Source organism: Gossypium hirsutum, chromosome D09 (genome assembly GCF_007990345.1).
Source record: "Gossypium hirsutum isolate 1008001.06 chromosome D09, Gossypium_hirsutum_v2.1, whole genome shotgun sequence".
Classification (NCBI taxonomy): domain Eukaryota; kingdom Viridiplantae; phylum Streptophyta; class Magnoliopsida; order Malvales; family Malvaceae; genus Gossypium; species Gossypium hirsutum.
In genome coordinates this window covers 14,308,774-14,327,108 of record NC_053445.1, presented here as the reverse complement: position 1 = coordinate 14,327,108, position 18,335 = coordinate 14,308,774, and positions in this window count along the sequence as shown.

Here is an 18,335-nt window from a genome sequence, read left to right as displayed (position 1 = left end):
TAGATAAACTGACAGAAGTTGCATTGGTTGTGCCCAGCACTGTGCAGATAAATTGATAGAAGTTGCACCAAGCGCTAGTCGGATAACCGACGATGGTTGTGCCCAACACCAGTCAGAGGAACTGACAGAAGTTGCGCCCAACGCTAGTCGAATAACCGACGATGGTTGTGCCCAGCACTAGTTAGATGAACTAACAGAAGTTGCGCCCAGCGTTAGTCGGGTGAACCGACAATATCAATTACTCATTCGCAAGTCCATAAAATCACATTTCACAACCCAATATCACATTTCATAACTCAATATCACATTCACTTCAATTATCTAATAAGCATTCATTAATTTATTCCATAATGCAACATTCTATCTATTTATGATTTTATCAATATTCGTTCAATAAAGCTTAACCATACACCAATAAAAACATAGTTAAATAAAAATTAACAATTAACTAATTAAATTAAGTAAATAACGTTCGAGTTCCAAGACTACGAACTTACCTAGCATGCAAACACAAGATTTTATTTAACTCCATACATTAATCAACATTATTTAACTTCAATCTCATCAATTTGGCAATACATCTCCATATATAACATTTCCATACTAGAAATTTAAGGCTAATTATTCATTTATTCATTTTATCAACCATTCATTGGATTAAATATACATTTTATCATATCTCCAAATAGCTAATAAATGTATACATGTATCATATGTATATATATATCAAAGTTCACAAGTAAATATTTAAATAGTTCAAGTTAAAGAATTGCAAACTTACTTAACATTAAAGAAAATATTTAATTACTTCACAAGGATGTTGATAATTTACATGTACTGGACTATTCAAACAACTTAATTGAGTCATTGAGGCCGCTTCCATAAAAGCAATAATTTAATATGTATAAATATTAATTAGGAATCACTTAAATAAAGGTTGTTTCGAACAGCCATGAATAAGACACAGCTCTAAATTTGTTAAGCTAATATCACATTCCATCAATTCATAATAATCTTCCGCATTAATCAATTATGCTATATCCCATGGTCAAATTTCATAACACTCGATATAATTCCATAATATTTCATTCAAGCAATTTAAATTCTAATCACTTATTGCTTCATTTCATAATTTAATAATTTGTGCATATATATATATATAATTAAGATATCAAAGTAATAATTAAGTATTTAAATTAAATAAATAGAGTTTGAGTTCAAATACCATGAACCTACAGAATTTACAATAGTTTTCGATGATCGAAGTTGATTAATCAATAGCGTTTTCCTTCCCTGGTTAACGACGGTTCAAAGCATAGAACTAAATGGTCGAAGGCTCCTCCCCTTTCCTTCTCAAATTCGGCATGCAAGGGTTAAAGGAAAATAAAGAATGATTTTCCTTCTCTTTCTGTCCACTATACTACTTATTTTTATTTATTATTATTTAATCCTTACTTTTAATTAAACAAAATCTATTAACTTAAAATTTAATATATATTAAACTTAAACATAAATCATGACCGGTCACTTACTACCCACTTATATATATTGGTCTATTTATTATACAAGTCCCTAAAACAATTCCCATATTATAATTTATTATAAATCACTACTTTTATCACTTATGCAATTTAGTCTTTACACCTAAATTAAACAGTAATTTAATGGAATTACTTACCTGAAATTCAATTCGTTACTAATATGACACCGTAAATATTTAATAAAAATATTTGTAGGTCCCGTTTACGGAAACAAGGTCTCGATACCTGAATTTTCAAAACCACTATCTTTAGAACCAATACACTTGTACCTTATCTAACTTTCCAATTAACCAAAATTATTAAACCAAGCTTCAGTTTATGACTGTAATAAACTTGTAGATATTAATAAATAATTCTTTTTATTTACTTACTTTATAATCAGAAAATAGAATTCTAAAATCACCATTTTTGACACAACTGACTTTCAGGTCATTACAGAAAAAAGATAGGAACTAAAATAATACACAAAAATTGTCAAATTGTACTTGTTTACCTCATTGCCGAAATTCTAAATTTCTTTTTTTCTTTTTATTGAAATTTTAAATTTCAAAACATCAAAATAAATTACTGAAACTTTTTTATCCATTGATAATCTCAACCAATTTGTTACTATAATGTTAAAATTAATTAATTTCATATTTTTTAAAATTTAAAATTTTATTTTATGTTACTATATTATCTTTAACGAAATCAACTCAAATAATTCATATTTAATAATTGTCTGCAAAACTTAAATTTCCTTTGAATATTTAAAGGAAAAAAATATTTGTAATTAATTGAATTAATCGTTTATTCTTCGTTTGGGTAAAGAAGTGATGAAAAAATTATGAGTTTTGTTTAGAATGGAAGATAAAATTAATTAATTTAATTAATTGCAATAATTTTTATTTGGTTTAAGTTTATCATGAAAGATTCAAGATCATGTAATCAAACAAAATTTGGGTTTCGTAGACAACTATTAAAGATAATAATTTTTATTTATGATTGTTGAAAATAATTTCAAAACATCAAAATAAATTAAATAAATTTTTGAAAATTTGTTATTCATTCGTAATGTCAACCGATTTACTATTATAATTTTGAATCTTAATATTCAAAATTTTTATTTCAAATTCAAAATATAATTTTTTTGGCAATGGGATAAATAAGTAATTTTTAACAATTTTTGTTTATTATTTTAGTTTCTATCGCTTTTTAACTTTTAATTCTTGATTTTTTTTCCCAATCAATAATTAAAAATATACTTTTTGGGTGGCCAAAATAAAAGCGACTTAAAAGTTGGGTGACTGAAAGTGCAAACATGATGTGATATGTACAGTTAACTGCCATTAGAGATTTAACACTTAAATGACTAAAACGAAAATGATCTAAAAATTGAGTGACCAACTAGATAAATTACCCAAAAAATATTATTTTCAAATTTGAATTATTTACACCATTTGTGGTGTCACATCCCAAAAATTGAGTTAGAAGAAATTGGGTTAGTGAAACTAAGAGTGATCACATTCTGAATTCTTAGATAAGATTGTGAAAATTTTGTCAAATGAGTAAATATGGTTCAATGGTTAAGTGTTGGGGTGGTGTGTGTGAGGTGGTGGATTTGATTCCTTCCCTTGGAATTTTGTTAATTTTGACCCAATCTCTACCTTTGGTTGTTTGGCTTAAATATAATTTTCACGGTACTAATAATAGAATGAGCTTGTTGGATTAGTCGTAAAGTGTTAACTTACCCTAAGGTCATGTGTTTGAATCAATGCGAGAGCAAAATGACAATATTTTTACTATTTCTGCTTGAGCCACCCAGGTGGTGGAGCTTGGATGGGTTTCGAATTCTGTGGGAAATCTGATAGAAGTGAGTACCTAATATGGTGGAGTTAGTAGGGGAAATGGTTAGTGGTTTTTTTTTAAAAAAAAGAAAATTTAATTATTTTTTTGAAATCCCCAAAAATTCTCTTTTATTTTCTAACGTCTAACGTTTTCTTCCTCCATTCTTAACCTTTGCTTTACAATTATTTCTTCTTCACACCATCTTATATGTTTCTTTCTTTTTGTTCCTTTCCATTTTGCTTTTACTTTTGTTTCCATTCCCATCTTCTACACAGTCAATTGTCGTACCTTGTTGGTAAGTGGTTGTGGTGTTTGTGTCAATGGTGGAATTATTTCCTTGTTGGTATAGAGAATTATTATGTTCAGGTTGGTTGTAATTGTGGCGTAAGGTTGTTTGATTGCATTCTTTTCTGTTATTAGGAGAAGATCGTGAAGCATTCGACAACCCACAAGCAAATTAAATGTGGGTGGTGACTGTTCGTTTGGGTAAGTGATCGAACACCCAAAAGGGGCTGAATTTCGGTTTAGTAAGGTGTATGTTAATGTTTTTAATCATAAGTGTTAATTGGAATTAGTAAATTGTTGCTAATTTGGAGGATTAATTAATGTTTTTAGGTTCTAGAAGCCTCATGGATGGATTCGCATAAAAAAAAGCCAAGGTGTGTAACAAAAACTAGAAAAATTGAGAACGGCTAAAAGCCGAAAAATTGGACTGTTGACGCCACCTCCTTGAGCTGCCCAGGTGGTGAAGTTTGGATAGGTTTCGAATTCTATGGGAAATCTGATAGAAGTGGGCACCTAATTTGGTGGATTTAGTGGGGGAAATGGTTAATGGTTTTCTTTAAAAAGAAAATTTAGTAATTATTTTTTTGAAATCCTTAAAATTTCTGTTCTTGTTTTACGTCTAACGTTTTCTTTCCCCATTCTTCATCTTTGCTTTTCAATTTTTTTCTTCTTCACACCATATTATTTGTTTCTTTCTTTTTGTTTTTTTCCCTTTTGCTTTTGTTTCAGTTCTTCTACATAGTCGATTGTCGTACCTTGTTGGTAAGTGGTTGTGGTGTTTGTTGTCAGTGGTGGAATTATTTCCTTATTGGTATGGAGAATTATTATGTTCAGGTTGGTTGTAATTATGGTGTAAGGTTGTTTGATTCGGTTTTTTCTGTTACTAGGAGAAGACCGTGAAGTTTTTAGTGACCCACTAGCAAATTAAGTATGGGTGGTGGTTGTTCATTTGGGCAAGTGATCGAACACCCAAAAAAAGGTAGAATTTTGGTTAAGTAAGGTGTATGTTAGCATTTTTAATCATAAGTGTTAATTGGAATTAGTAAATCATTGCTAATTTGGAGGATTAATTGACGTTTTTAGGTTCTGGAAGCCTCGTGAGTGGATTCGGATAAAGAAAGCCAAGGTGTGTAACGAAAACTAGAAAAATCACGAATGGCTAAAAGCCAAAAAATTGGATTGTCGACACCACCTGCTTGAGCCACCTAGGTGGTAGAGTTTGCATGGGTTTCGAATTCTATGGGAAATCTAATAGAAGTGGGTACCTAATTTGGTGAAGTTAGTAGGGGAAATGGTTAGTGGTTTTTTTAGAAAAGTAATTTTAATTATTTTTTTTGAAATCCCCAAAAATTCACTTTTCTTTTCTGACGTCTAATGTTTTCTTCCCCCATTCTTCATCTTTACTTTTCAATTATTCCTTCTTCACACCATATTATATTTTTTTCTTTTTGTTCCTTTCCCTTTTTCTTTTGCTTCTGTTTCAGTTCCCATCTTCTACACAGTCGATTGTCGTAGCTTGTTAGTAAGTGGTTTTGGTGTTTTTGTCAGTGGTGGAATTATTTCCTTGTTGGTATGGAGAATTATTATGTTCAGGTTGGTTGTAATTGTGACGTAAGATTGTTTGATTGGGTTCTTTTCTGTTATTAGGAGAAAACCATGAAGCTTTCAGTGACCTACCAGCAAATTAAGTGTGGGTAGTGGCTGTTCGTTTGGGTAAGTGATCGAACACCCAAAAAGGGGTAAAATTTTTGTTTAGTAAGGTGTATGTTAGCATTTTTAATCATAAGTATTACTTGGAATTAATAAATCATTGCTAATTTAGATGGTTAATTGATGTTTTTAGGTTTTGGAAGCCTCGTGGGTGGATTCGCATAAAAAAAACCAAGGTGTGTAATGAAAACTAGAAAAATCACAAACGGCTGAAAGTTGAAAAACTGGACTGTCGACACCACACGACTGTGTGCCAAGCTGTGTGCCAGATCATATGAGCCACACGATCGTGCGGACCACATAGTTTGGCCAATTGGGCAGTGTGGGTTACACAAGTGTGTGGATCCAGTTTCTAAAAATTCCTATTTAGGCCCGTTTTGAACCGTAATACATATTTAGACTCTTCGTAGGGTCCATACTGCGTAAAAAGGGTGGCGAAACATGATATTTTATAATATGCTACCATAAGTGATATGATTAAGGTATGTGAATTAAGTACGCATGATATTATTACTATTAATTCTAATGGCATATGTCTATTCTTCTATGTTTGTTGGTGAGCATATGATGTCTGAATATGTTATTTTGTATTTATCTGATTCTACTATATGACTGTGCATGTAACGATATGGTGAAACTAATTTGGTTCTGTAAGGTTTGTTATATATCTGTCTACAAAGCATGTAATTGAATGCTTACTGGTGTCTGTTAAAGATATGAATACATGTTTAACATGCTTATCATTCTATTTCTATATTTGCATGTCGTGTCACATTGCATGGGGTTCGGATGATGTTGAAAGGAGGAAGATTTTGGCAATTTAATGATCTGTGCATTTTGGTGGTTTGTCCACATTTCTGTTCTGGCAGCTTTGTTGCAATATAATGGCTTGATCACATATATATGATTTGGCAATTTTAACTGCAATTCCTGGTGGCATTGCCCACAATTATTTGTTGGTGTGATTTTTGTTGGACAAGTTCTGGGAACTTTATTTTGGTGTGTAGCGGAGTCGGGTTGTAACACCCTTAACCCGTATTTGTCACCGGAATAGGGTTACGGAGCATTACTGGACTTTTAAAATCATACGAACATATATTTATAAACATTTCATATCATATCATTAAACATATTAAAACCAAGTCAAAACATACATATTGTCCTTTACACGAGCCCTCGAGGCCCTAAATACATGTTAGAAACAAATCAGGACTAAATAAAAAACTTAGAGAATTTTTCCGAAAACATTGAAAATTTTCAACACTGTAGGGGTCTCACGGCCAAGAGACACACCCGTGTGGGCATTCGAAGTAGGGGCACATGGCTGTGTCCCAGCCCGTGTCCATGCCCGTGTAACTCACTGACTTAGGTCACACGGCCAAGCCACACGCACGTGTGCTAGGCCGTGTACCCTTCGAAATAACCTCACACGTCTGTGTGCAAGGTCGCGTGTTAGGTCATGTAACAGCCTGACTTACAACCCTTTAAAAGCTACAGAGGACACATGGCCGTGTCACCTGTCCGTGTGTTACACATGGCTGAGACACACGCCCGTGTCTCTACCCGTGTAGATGAAAATAGGCCATTTTACAAGGCATTTTCTCACCCAACTTGGCATATACCTACAACCAAAATTGCACATATTCACAAGCCATAACAAGGCATTAAAATCATGCATAAATAAGTCATATTCATATGGTATAATATCATACAACTAATATGCCCTTAGGCACCTCAAATGACAATATGCAAACATGTCTAACTATGTACTCATTTTGGTCAAAACATGTCCAACTAGATTTGCATCAATTCATATCGTTGAATTCACTTACCAAAACATACCAAATGATACTAAATATACCATTCAACTGCTAACATCAATATTCATATATGTCATTCATAACCAAGTACCAATTCACCACGTTCCCAACAAGTCACATGACATATATAATATGCATATTCACTACTATCATTTCATCATCCATTATTCAAAGATATCAAACCAAACACCAACCATATCAAGGCTAATATTTACATACCAAAACTAAATTCATTTGAACACCAAAATACCATAACTCAAGCCAAACCAAATGGCCATTTCATCAATTAAAAACATGGCCAACATTAGCCAAAAATACCTATACATGCCATTATAACCAAAATTAAACAACCGAAAGTACCAAAAAAGTCAATGGATAGTGTGCTATAGCTCCAACAAGCTTCCAACCCAAACGAGCTTTCGGTTCACTATAAAACACAAAAAATAACACTGAGTAAGCATTTAAGCTCAGTAAGTTCATATAACTTAAAACATAACTTATCATTTAATAACAAAATAGGTAAGATAAACATAACATATCCCAACATAATTTGGCCAAATGCCTAAGCACATATACGCTAACCATGTTAGTCATGTAAATACATCTACAAACCAATAATCATGGATGAGCACAACAATTAATTAAGTTTCATATACATGTATCATCCAATTAAATTCTCCATATATAATTCATATGTATCCCTATAATAGTCCGTAATAAACCCTTACCATTTCGAAACAGAATAATGCCCGTTGAACCGTTAGAATATCGTTAGATACCTGGGATAGCTCGCACATAGTGTGCTAACTCATATAACTATAATTCATCAAATCTTGTACATGTATGCTCACACAAGCTGTGAATCGGTATGCTCACACGAGCTATGAAAATGGGTCTGCTCACACAAGTTGTGGGTCAAAACGTAGCTACACAATGCTACTCAGACGAACTGTGGAGTATCCGTAACACATGCCGAATCTCAGCCATCGGCAGGATGTTCAGGACCAACACTTGAATCATGTAAACTCTAATGACATGTCATTTGTATCCTACAAATTCCTAAGGTTCAAACGGGGCTCAGTAATAGTTGTATGGCGTTGGATATGTAATCGGTATATACGTATAACACTTCACAACACAAGTATATTTCAATCAAAAACATATATATATAATTTAATTACACGAACTTACCTCGACGAGTATACATAGATACAGAGGCGATTAATTCGAGACTTTCTCTTTGCCCCGATCTAAAGCCATGCAAGGTCTTTCTTGATCTATACGAATAAATTGAATTCAATTGAATAAGCATTTTATTCAATTTAACCCAAAATCACATTTTGGACAAATTATCATTTTTCCTTATACTTTTAATTTCTTTACAATTTAGTCCTTAACCCACAAAGTTGGAAATTCATGAAATTCCACCCCAACCCACTATAGTCGAATATCAATTAGGTCTTTAACAAGCCCTATATTTCATTTATTTCACAATTTCACCACATAAAATTTTCTATTTTTTAATTTAATCCCTATTTAACATTTTTATCTAAAATTTATTTACAAAAGTTGTTTATCTAACAACAACTAATAATTTTCTTCCATAACTCAACAAAACTCATGCATATTCAACAATGGAAAAACCTAATATTTTAATAGTTTCTCAAATTAGTCCCTAGGCTAGCTAGATTAAGCTACAAAGATCCCGAAAACATAGAAATCATTAAAAAGGGGACAAAAATCACTTACAAATAGATAAAATATAGTTGGTCGAACCTAGCTTCTTCAATGGCTATCTTTCTTTATGGCATAATTTAGTTAATTATTTTTTACTTTTTATATATTATTTTTCTTTGGTTTGCATATATGTTCACCCATTGGTAGCAGCAGTATCTAATCCTCCTCAACAACTATGAAGCATGTGATGTGGTCTTTTTTAGTTCCATACTTTGATTTTTTTTTAGATGTTTCTGTTGTTTTTTCTTAATGTATTGTGGTGTTTTTATTTTTTTTAGTAAATAAGCTTGTAACTTAGATTGAAAAGCATAATATAATACATCAAAATAACTAATTAGTCATTCTTTTTAGCTTCACATTGTGTGCTTTGAAGATATATGCATCACATTCTATTTTAAGATTAATTTATATTGTGATTTGAAGTTATCTAATACTTTAATATCTTGCAGTAATGGCACGTTTGCCTTTAATAGTACAAAGTGAGGCGAAAAAAACTGATTTTGCATTGACAATATGGTTGCAAATGTGTATATACTTATAGATCAAGGATTACATCATATATTTTAGATTTTTATTGACAATGATATTATGTGAAAAGATTTGTACATGCTAGTGATGAGACATGTATTGAACAAGGTAGGAAGAATATAATTTCTTTTTCTTTTAAAACTATGTAAGATGTTACAAATTTTAGGAGGATTGAAGTCGTCAAGGAACATGCTTGTTGATGAGCAAGTGACAGTGTTCTTACATATCATTTCTCATCACCTTAAAAGTCGAGTTATCAAGCATCACTTTAATAGGTCCGGGAAAACCGTTAGTAGATCATTTAACAATGTTTTAAATGTTGTCATACGCTTACAAGATATGTTATTTAAAAAGGCAGAGCCAATTACAGCTAATTCTATAGACCCAAGGTGGAAATGGTTCTAGGTATTATAGTGAGTTCCATATATAGCTTGTACATAATTCAGTTGATTTAGATTTAAATATAGTATTCTATCCCGAGGTTTTATACACGTGATGTAGAATTCTTTCGATGCTTTAGATGGAACCCACATTAAGATTAGAGTTCCAAAAGTTGATAAACCTAGATATCAAACGCAAAAAGGTGACATAGCAACAAATACATTAGGTGTTTATACACCTAATATGCATTTTGTTTATGTTCTTCTTGGTTGGGAAGGTTTTGTTACTGATGGACGAGTTCTTCGAGATGCCATTACTAAGAGACATGGACTAAAAGTTCCTTATGGTAAAGTGCAAAATTGGAGGAATTTGAATTAATTTTTAAGATCATACTTTTTTGGGAAAGTTAACCGTGACAAATAGCTTTTTGCTTTTTTATAGGTTGTTATTATATAGTTGATACTGGTTACAAAAATTGTGAGTGATTTCTTGCGCCTTTTAGAGGACAAAGATATCATTTGAATGAGTGATGTCAAGGTTACCAGCCAAGTACTCCAAACATTCTTCGGCACACAATGTTATTGAAAGATGCTTTGGGTTGTTAAAGCCTAGATGGGGAATACTTAGGAGTCCATCATTCTATCCTATAAGGGTGCACAATAGAATCATTATTGCATGTTGTTTGCTCTATAATTTTATTTGAACCTATATGAGGCTTGATCCTATTGAAACGGATTTGGTAGAAGGATTACCTAGTAATGTGATTTATGGCAATGAACCGAATATCGTAAATATTCATCTATCAGATGCATGGGCTACTTGGAGGGTGGAACTAGCCAATCAAATGTTTTATAAATGGCAAGCATCTAGAAATTAGTTAGGTATATTAAAACATAGTAGAAGGTTAATTTGTTTATGTTATTTCATGTATCTAGTTTACAAAACTTTGGTTTTGCTTGAATTGCTTTTATGTATTGTGTTGGACTTGTTGAATTACAACTTTAATTTATTTTCTTTTGACTCGTCATGTGTTATAATTTTATAAACTGTCGACCTTCTAATTCATAATATCGAACCTAATTTTAATTTGCAGTTTTTTCTTCAGATAGCTATGTTAGGCTTTTCACAATTAAATGTTTCTTTCCAAAATTCTCGAGGAATAAAAAGGAAACGGGTTCCAGAAAAAAATGTTGTGTTGGTTGCCTATATGGTCAACTTGCACAATGTTGGAACCTTTAATGCCGCCGGAAAGAATGTTAGAAAAAGTTTTACCTCATGCTATGTTGAAGGCTAAACCTAATCTGAATCGAGGATTAGGACATTGAAAAGGGATTGGGCAATCGTTTACGACATGCTTATTGGAAAAGACAATAGTGGCTTTGGTTGGGACCAGCGTAGACAGAGGATTGTTGTTGAAGATGCTGTGTGGAACTCATATATAAGTGTAAGAATTATTTCCTATCTTTATTATCTTGTTTTGATCAAATTTATATCTAATGTGGATTTTTTTATAGAGTCATAAACTAGCCAGTTAATTTAAACATCGTAGTTTCCCTCATTATGACCAATTTACTTCCATATATACAAAAGATCGAGCCACTGAGAAAGATTGTAACGCCCCAAAATTTTAATTTTGGGTATTGTGAATGTGTGACACAAAATATCTGTCTGCTTTAGTGATTATGTGTTCTAGGTGTGTTTGGGAGGTCCCAAGTTCAAGCCAGGACTTGGGCCCTATCTTTGGTCAGTAGGCTTTTAAGTAAAATTTGGCAAATAATTAAAAGAATGGGATTGCTAGTCTGGTGGATAAGTGAAGTGTTGGTGTGAAGGAGGTCCTGTGTTCGAATCTTAGTGTGGGCATTATTTTTGGTCGTGCGTCTAGGAGAGTTTGAGATGGACTAAAAATCTGAGTAGTGGATTTAGTGAGGAGTTTGATAGAGAAAAATAAGGGATTGGGGTGGTTATCAAATATTCTGTTAATTTTTTTCCTTTTTTACTTTTCCCAAAATCCCTCCACCCTCTTACCGTTTTTCTTTTCATTGCTGCCAAATTTCTACTGTTTTTAACCCTTCATCTTCTTAATTTTTCTTTTCCCACTCTACCTCATTCCGCTCCACGTTTGTCTGCGATAGTTCGATAAGTTTTAGATGAGTGATTTGTCTCTATTTGTTAACTTTCTTCTGAAATGTTTTGTTTATGCCAATTAGGAGAGGATTCAAGGGCTCGTAATCACCAATCAGAGTCTTAGTTTTTGTGGGAATTACTGTTCATCGGTTGAAGGTAAAGTTTAGTCGCTTATGGGTTAAAACCTCGATACGAGTTCGATTTGAGATCACGTTATGTGAGATTAAATTAGTGTTATTTGTTCAATTATAGGTTTTGGAGTGCTCGGGGACTATTTTAGCATCAAACGAAACCAGGTGTGTACCCAAAATATAGAAAATGAGATTCGACGAAAAGCCAAAATTGCTTACTGTTTGGATTGCAGTAATAGGCTAACTTTGAAAAATCACCATAAATTGTGGAAATCAAATTAGAGGATGAACAAAATATGGAATTAAAGCTTATTGAGTCTAGTTTCTCATAGAAGAAACGGTGTAAGTAATGAAATTGTCATACAGCAGAACAAGGGTAAGATTGAAGATTTTACTGTTCTGATTAGCTAAACCAAAAATTCTAAAAATTTTATGGTAGAAAGGTATTTGATTCTAGTTTCAAAGACATCAAGCGGACCTTAATTTGGAATTTTGTAGCTCAAGATATAAACAATTTAGTGACAGTGACTCAAGTAGATAGCTTTGAAGGAACATATAAGTAAATAGTGAAAACATATATGAATATTTAGCTAGCACGGGTTACATTAAAAATGGACCAAGCGGCCAAGGCCAATTTGGGCCGAGTGGGCCACACGGGCGTGTGGGCCCACATAGGCGTGTGAGTCCATTTTCACTTAATTGATTGCTAAGGTTGCACGGGTCGCCCAAGTCGATTGTGAACCTACTGTAGGGTCGGTAAGTATCACTTAGACCCCTAATTGTACGAACTAACTGTTTGGTTTACATATGTGTTGAGCATAATGATAGTATGCTTGTATACGGAATTAGTTATATGTACTGATGTCCTGAGATAGCATGTCATAACTTGTTTGTTGCATTGCATGAGGTTTGGTTAATTATATTTGGAGGAAGTGTACTGAAAGGCTCTTAAGCCTAACATACTGGCAGTTCAGCTGCAAATTACTATTTTGTGCCGCATTCGGTACTACTTGGAGTGTAAGGATGGGTGGGTTGATTTGATCCCCACATGGAGTGTAAGGTTGGACGGAGATGGTGTGTAGATGCTGGTTGGGTAGGACTTTGTTACTGAATATTGCATGACTGCTATTGATAAGGTGATGGGCTAAAGCCCTACTGCATATTTGATATTGTACTGAGATGGGCTAAGGCCGAAACTGTTACTGATACTGAAAAAGGGCTTAGGCCTAGGACTGCTTTAACTGTGCACTGTGATTTGCTATTGTTTGTTTTCTGTGGGATTACACATTGAGTTTTTGTAAACTCACTCTTTTTGTTTAAATGTGCACAGGTAATCCCCAGATCTAGACGGATTGGTGCGGCGGAGGACTCGGCGGTGATCACGGTTTTGGACTTTCATGGTTTTTAACCCATATTTACGATAATTGGTTTTATTTCTATTCTATTTTTACTGGCTAATTTTTTTTGTTGTAATTGGACTTTTGGACTTTGGTTTTGGGTTTTAATTATCTTTACCTTATGGATTACAGCTACTAGTAGTAGGAAACTTTGGTTTTCAAAAGAAACAAATGTTTTTTTCCTAAACACACGATTATTTAATCTGTTTTTAAAGCTTCTGTAAACAAATAACGTTTTGAAACTATCGATTAAGTGAGCAAAGAAAATTTGTAACTAATAAGATATTAAGATAAGGAATTCAATAGAAATGGTTTTAACATGACGACACGGTTTTCAAACACCCTATCATCTGACATCGCTAGATCCAGCCATAACGTTTGGCCAAGTTTGGGGTGTTACAAAGATGCTCGAACAATTGCAGATATTGATGGAGAAATAGATGCTAAGGATGTAGCTACTATAAAGAATCTTGAAGAAAGAAACAATTACCATGGATGCGAAGATGATATTTCCTTGGATAAGATGGATGTCTCGACTAAACAATCGTAAACATCGAAGCCAAACCAAGATGGTTCCACATTTTCAAAGAATAAATAAAAAGATTTATTATTTAAGTGAAAAATTTATACTTCATTTACTAATATTGCCACGTTATTAGGGGAAAACGTACGAACTGTTGGCTTTAAATTAAGTAGGAGCATTGCCTTCGAAATGCTAATTCAAGGGAAGTCAGAAATGGTCATTCAAGAAAGTGCCCAAAAATTATATTTGGCCTTATGTGAAATAGAAGGATTAACTGAGGATGAGCACTATCGTGCGTTAAGCAAAATTCTAGGCTATCCAACGTAAATGCTTGTTTTCTTTAGTTTACGTTCTTCTGTGTGATTGGAATGGGTGAGAAAATTTATTTATGGCCATTAAAAACCATGATTGTGTTGGTGGTGTTTCGGTAACTTTTTGTATATGTAATATTTGGTTGGTATAATGACATGATAGGATGTCACACACTGTTGTAACTTTTTGATGTTGTAAAATTTAACATATAGATTATGACATATAAGTTAATGACATCATGTATTTGTTAACTGTATGAACATTATGTTTGGATGTAAAATATAATTCTTGAGTTATTTATTATTTCTAATCGTTTGCTTTTTAGTTTAGAAGATAATTAAATTATTTTTTTCACTAAGGATATTTTAGCATATTAAATATGCATTGCAGTTTAAAAGTAATAATGTAGGTTATATATTATTTTTCTAATATTATATATTATGATTTTTATTAATTCATATTTTAATAATAATTATATTAAGAATGTTATTAAATTATATATTATTTTATTAAATTATATTTAATAATAAACTTATTAAAATTTAATAACAATAACAATAATCTACCTAAAAAAAATTATGCTAAGGGTACTTTGATCATTTAAGTTTTTTTCTTTATGCTATTACAATATTTATTCCATTCAACCAAATACAAGAATACTATTATAGCTCTATTTCATTCCATAAAACCAAATAATTAAATTACTGATTATAACACTCCATTCCATTCACTCGCGCTCTAATCCATTCACCCAACCCAACGTGGTGTTACGGTATTCATAGCTAAACTTAATCATTTAAGGGGATATAATATTAAATCTACTAACATCTTTTCCCATTTTATATTCAAACTATGCATGAAACACTTGGAAGGCTATAAATATCTACTATTTCTTTATATTTAAGCTGATTCATCTAAAGTTATAAACCAGTTAATTATCCAATTATTATTTAATATATTGTTTTTTAATCAATATAATCTTAAGTGGGCTCACCCCTTAAACATATAGTAACAGAAAAACTTAACACGGTTCTATTTTTAACATTGATTTAATTGAAAGAAAGAAAGATAAAAGGGAATAGATCCAGGAGTGATGATTAGGAAAATTTCAACTACTTCCTTTATCCTGTTTTCCTTAAACGTCATTTAGGCTCCTCTCTTTACTTTTCCTTTATTTATTTATTAACACATTACTTCTCCCTTTTAATGATTGCCATTGACCACTATTTTCTTTTCCACTTTTCCTCGAGGACCTCCACCATACATTATATCATCACATACTATAAATATTTCCAATTAAATAATATTATATATTTAATTTTATATAAATTTCTCAATTAAATATTAATCCAATCAATATAGTTCTTATAGAAACTTAAATATCATGAAAATATAAACATTTTATTTTATTTTAAATTTTTAATTTATTGTGCTTTGATTTGATTTAATTGGATTTATCTCAACTTTTGAAAATAAGTTAACTTTTTAATCTAATTTTAGAATTAAAATAAATCTCAAATGAATTTTAGAATGAGATTTAAAAGGTTAATTTTAAATCAGAGATTGAGATTGAATTTTGAATTTTGGAATTAACTTCATACTTAATCGAATTGAGCATTTGTATTTTATTTTAAAATAAATTAATTTTGAAGTTAATTAATAAAATAATTTCATTCTAATTGGACCTTTGAAAATTGCTTTTGAGGAATAGAAAAACAAAATTAATTTTTTTTGGAATTGAAATTATATTGTTTTCAATTATTTGATCCAAAAGGTCCAAAGTCCAAATTTCTGTCGAGCCTAGGTCCAAATTCAAATTTTGGGAAAAAGTTATTTAATACCTAATAAATAATAAAGTAGACTCATATCCTTGAGCAAAAATTTAGGGCACGTTTGGTTTGCTGTATTGGATTAGAGGTGTATTGGATTAGGGGTGTAATGGAATAGAGGTGTAATGGAATAGATGTGTAATAGCAAATCAACTGTTTGGTTGAATGTAATGGAATAGAGGCGTACTAGTAATCTTGTGTTTGGTTGAATGGAATAGAGGTGTAATAGCATAATGAAAAAAATTAAAATGACTAGAATACCCTTAGCATAAATTTGTTTTGGTAAATGATTATTGTTATTGTTATTTAAATTTTAATAATATTATTATTATCAATAATAAATAATTTAATCATATTTAAACATAATTATTATTAAATATATTTTAATTAAAATATATAATTTAATAAAATTCTTAATAATCAATATTCTTATATGAATTTACTCAAATCATAATATATGATACTATAAAATATAAATTAACATAATTATTATTAAATATATTATAATTAAAATATATAATTTAATAAAATTCTTAATAATTAATATTCTTATATGAATTTACTCAAATCATAATATATGATACTATAAAAGATAATTTGAAATAATTAATATTAAATATATTTTAATTAAAATATATGATTTAATAAAATTTAAAATAATTATAACTAATAAATTATCTTATATTAATTTGTATAATTTAAAATAATTATTATTACATATAATTTAATAATAATATATAATTTCATAAAATTCTTGATAATAAATTTTCTTATATGAATTTATACAATTTAAAATAATTAATATTAAATATAATTTAATAATGATATATAATTTCATAAAATTCTTAATAATAAAATGTTCTTATATGAATTTACTAAAATCAAAATATAACTTGAGAATTATATTCTGCATAAACACTCAATCCGAGTTCCAAACATACGTGCCAAGGAAGACGATTATTAAACGTGTCATTGTATTATTTTGGCTTGTTTCATGTTTAAGTTGATAAGAGAATTCTTGGACCGCCAAGATTTACATAAATTAAGTAAAATTTAGTTTCAACTGTATCGGTTCAAAACAAGTAAGATTTGCCAGTCCATGCTTTGCTGGCTTTTAAGTTTAAAACAGATGGCATATAGCTGACAATTTTCATCGAGGAAAACAAGTAGTCTGTTCTACCCAAAATATCTCAAGAGTTTTAAACAAAAGGAAGTTAGTTAGATGTAAACACGCTTTTTCTGAAACCTACAAATGTCAATGGCTAGTTCTTAATTACAAGCAGATCATCCTCCTCGCATATGGGCACCTAGTTCACCAAACTGATCATCAGCTTCCACAGTATCCTCAGACAGGCGAACTGCATCCAGCTTCTGTTTCAGGATTTCTATAGCATTAAGAACCAACTGAAAAGCTTTGATCGCACCAGTAGATTCAACTGTAAATATGAAACTGTCTTCTTTGGCATATATCTCCACAAGACATGGCTTGCCCATAGCTTCAGCTTTCTTTAGCACCTCATCGTCATAGGTATACGCCTCTAGATCAACCACCACAACCTGTTTTCAAGATAAAAATAGAATTCATAGTTAGCAGCGCCAATAGCAGCAGCAGTGAAATAGCATAACCTCCAATTTTTGGCTCACAATATAGGGACTGAAACAATGCAGTCAACATACATGAAACATATGATGCTCAAGCAAGTCAGAACAGCTATCTACACAAAATATGAGGCAAAAAAAAAAGCACTAATCAAACGAACTAATTTTGAAATGCTCCAACACTCACTGCAATAATAGTCAGTAACAACATTACGGTATCATTGGAGACTTCCTATAGAAACAAGGTTTTCAACACAGTAATGGTAGCAGTAGCAAGCAGGCACCATTTAAATGAAAGCAGAAAGAAATATAGTTTGACACCTCGTATCTTTAGCTTTGAGATAAACACAGGGTGGTATTAACAGCCCTAATACAAGGAGAAACACTCCAATCCAGAAACCTAAACTGAAGCTCAAGTTCCATCAATATCCTCATGATTCACAAAAGTAAAAGGCACATAAGAGGAACTTTTGTAAGAAACATATAAAGACAAAATGCTACTAAAACACATCCACATTTTAAGCTCAAGCAAACTAGAAACTCTAAAAGGAAAGACCTTGATGACGTGCAAAGCAATTCAATCCTCCTATT